This window comes from Octodon degus, unplaced genomic scaffold (assembly GCF_000260255.1).
Source record: "Octodon degus isolate 3935 unplaced genomic scaffold, OctDeg1.0 scaffold00058, whole genome shotgun sequence".
Taxonomy (NCBI): domain Eukaryota; kingdom Metazoa; phylum Chordata; class Mammalia; order Rodentia; family Octodontidae; genus Octodon; species Octodon degus.
The window spans coordinates 9,639,096-9,643,212 of record NW_004524634.1 but is presented as its reverse complement, the minus strand read 5'-3'; positions in this window follow the sequence as shown (position 1 = coordinate 9,643,212).

Sequence of the window (4,117 nt, the reverse complement as noted above, 5' to 3'; positions counted from 1 at the left end):
TTGTGTAGATAATAGCCAGACATGAGAAGAAGAGGAGAAGGGGTGTTTTTGAACTGCTGAGCTGCTACAAGCTGCTTTCCTATATGTGCTCAGGGGAAGCTAAACTATGCTAGCTGTGTTTTTCTGTTTAGAAGAGATGGGCCAAGGTGTGAGAGCCACAACCAATTGAAAAGGGTCCCTAAGTGACAAAGTGACAACTAACTATGAAGTAGAAACAGGGGTTTTGCACTGAGTAGAGCATGAGTTCCAACAACCCTTGGAGTCCTTGGGTTGGCCTCTCCTCATTATCATATGTTTAAGACCTCATCCATATGCAGTGCATCTCATGCATGCCACTGATTAATGACATAGGATGGGAAACCCAGTGCACAATGCAAAGCTGCAGTAGGCAAAGATGAATCAGGAATATACAGCAATAAACAGGATTGTTTAATACCTTAAAACAGGAAATAAAGTAAATTAAAAGAAGCCTTGTCTCATTTACTCTTCTCTCATTGCTGGGACAAATACCCGAAATCCAAAATGAAGGAAGGAGAGGTTTATGTAGCTTACAGTTAATGGAGGTTTCAGTCCATACTTGACTGGCTCTAAGGCAGAGTGGCACATGGCAGACAGTAATCTTTCATGGCAGTGGCAGAGAGTACATGGAGGAGTAGCAACAACAATGACTCAGAGAGCAAATCTGTTCCTCATGTTACAGTCAGGCTATCCAGCTGAGGCTGGGTGAGGCACTCCCACCCATAATCCCACTAGTACTCAGACCCATAATCCCAGTCCTGGATCACCCAGAATACCATTGGATCATGAGTTAATCACAAACCAGAGGTTTGCCCCATGACTGCATGAGGCTTTGGGGGTACTCCTAGAGATAAACCATGACAAACTGAAATAAAGAAATTTCTCATTGTTCATCTTCGGTTGTTGTAGTGGCTTGTTTGTAAATTATATCCTACTTTGCAATAAAATATTTTTCTTTGAAATTATTTCCTTGCTTACACGTGGTCTCTCAGCAGTTATTAAGTGTTTGGGGCAAATTATTCTCCTCAGATAACCAAGAATCAGGAAAGGCCAGGAGACATTATATAACTGTGCAATCCTTAGGTATCTTGTACAATATTATTTCTGGGTGTAGATTTCTCTCTAAAGATTAACACTAGAGCCAAGACACTAAGTAAAGAAGGTCTGTCACCATCAGTGTGAGCATATTCTCATCCACTGAGACCCTGAAGAGATCAAAAGAGGAAAGTTGCATTTTATCTTTGCATTCCGAAATTGGAATATGCACCTCTCCTCCAAAATATCAGAGATCTTTTCTCTCTGGCTTTCATACCTAAGGATTTACATCACTGCGCCTCAGTTTCCATGACTTCTGCCAAGGATTCAATTGCTCACCAGATTTCTTTGTATACCGGCATTTCTACTTTTGCAACTGGCAGATGAGAAGTGGTGGGAAACGTTGATTTCCATAACTGCAAGAGCAATTTTCTACAGTAAATGTTATTGAAGAGGATATGGGTATTATATCAGTTCTATTTCTCTGGATAACAATAATGTAGTCAGTTGAATAATATTCAGATAATATATTTCTAAGTTAAGTGAAGAAATACTAAGAAGAAACTTAGAAATAAAAGAGTTCTTGCCGGTGAAAAAGATACCTATTTTTATCTGTGTGTCACATTTCTCAAGATTAATATCAAGACCAGGTATCTGAGGAAATTAGAGTTAGATTTCTTTATGTAAAAATAAAAATGCTGCTTACCATAAAATTGCATAAATAGCTTTATGTGAAAGGTGCATTCAGAATAGAATTTATCTTATTCATACCTGACACTTTCATTCACTGCTGTCATTTTCTAGCATTTTGGTAAGATATAACTGTACAAAAAGCATATTTAATCTAAAACAAAGGAGTAGGCTAACACTGGAATTAATCCTATTAATTCTCTAGTAATAAGGATGGAGTTAAGATTTTTGGGTCTGATGGTTACTGACTGTGAGTGACGTTTCTTAATCACTGTATGCCATTATTATTTCATCCATAAAAGCGCATACTAATAATTTAGCTAACGAGCTAATAGGGCTACAGACTTAGAACAGATTACCAAATGTTAAAAGCCAATGTAAATTGGTAGTTATTTTGGAACGAAAATTAATGACAATGTGATTTTACTATTATGTTATCTGTTCGATGTCATTTTTGTTATATCTTGGATTTACGAAAAATTTTAAGAAGTATAAACATCACATTGTTTTAAATGATTTCACATAGAGCTGTTAGAGTATAACTTATAGTATTGCTAGAGATCCTTTTCCAATGATGTAAAACTCAACAAGTTTTAGCCAATCTAATTTACATTATTTGTTACTTAAAATCAGAAATTTCTTGGTTTTTAAATGCAAAATATTTTCTTTAATATCATCTAGTTTTTAACAATTGAGAAAAAAGTAGTATCCTTTTCTCCTTTCAGCATGTTATTCTATTTAGATATCTAAACATTCAAATATAATATATTAAAAATACATTCTATCCTCGGTTGTGTTCTCTGAGTTTTCCAGGTTGTAGCTTGATATCTATAATTATTTGGTCAAGTTTTTAACCAGTATTGCTTAATATATTCCATTTGCTTGATTAATTTTCTTCTTCTTCAGGCTCTGCAATTTCATAATACGTTACTTATTTTGAAATTATCCATAGTTTTCATTTGTTAAGTCTTTATCTCTCTCCCTCCCTTTCTTTCTCCTTCTCTCCCTCTCCCTCTCTCCCTCTCTCCTTCTCTTTCTCATTCATTTTGGGAAATTGATATATATTCCATCACATAAATTATTTAAACAGCCATATTCTTTCTAATGATGAGTCCATCAAAGATATTCATATTTTGCTTTTTAAATTTTAGCATCTTTCAATTCTTTCATACAGTTTGCATTTTTCTGCTCATATTATAAAAATGGTTTAGATCTAAAAACACTTCCCAAAAGTTTCATGTGTTCACGGCTGCAGATTTGGGGAGGTGATTAAATAAACAACACTATAGGTATTGGTGGATTCATCACATGCTGAATGAGTACTCAGAGCTGGGCTAATGGGAGGTGGACGGGTAGGAGCATCCCTGGGAGGGTACAGAATCTTATCTCCTCTCTGCTTCCTGGCTGCTATGTTCCATCTGAGCACCTTTGCCCTGCTATCTATGCCCTTCCACCACACCACTTCTGCTTTGGAGTAAGCCACCTGTGGACTGAACTTGCTGGAAACTATAAGCCATAATAAAGTTCTCCTTTACACTGTGCGTATCACATTTATTGTACTACAGTAATGGAAATGCTAACTTATACTGGTAAATGCTATTATACTGGTATAATCAAAGTTAGAGTTCTAAGAATAATCTAACTAGTGTCATGTCTGCTTCCCATTCAGATGTTTGATTTTATCTTCTTGTTGAAATTTCTTGCATTTTCAAATTAATTAAATGCAAGATTTTTCTTTGAAAAGTGGGCACATTCAACCAGATAATGGTAAGTGATACCAGCAGAGCTTCAGTATGAACTCTGAAATTATTTGGTAATAAATTATATAGTATTTTAATATTTTCCCTAGCTCTGTTACTTATTTTGAAATTATCCATAGTTTTCATTTGTTAAGTCTTTATCTCTTTTCCTCCTTCTTTCTCCTTCTCTACCTCTCCCTCTCTCCTTCCCTCCTTCTCTTTTGTGTAGCTTCAATTTTGTGTAGTGTCTTTTGTACACACTTAAATTTTGTTTTGATCTGTGTCTGGGTGTCCCCTCAAAGCCTCATATGGTCATTGGGTGGGCTTTTCAGAAAGGGCTGAGTCTCTAGGTTGCAATCAGTTCATTGTCTAGCACGGAGTGAGGATATGAGTGTTGCAGCCACTCTAGGGTGGAGAGCCTGTGTGCAGTGTAAGGAAGGAAAGGAGGTCATTCCTTCCAATTTTGCTCTTGTTGCTTTTGCTGCCACACACCACCAAGAACAGCTGCCCCTCTGCTATGCCGCTCTGCCTTGGAGCCAGCTGAGTATGGACTGAAACCTCTACAAACTGTGAGGTAAATAAACCTTTCCTTCTTTGACTTTTTTTTAAAATTTTTATTTATTTATTTATTTGAG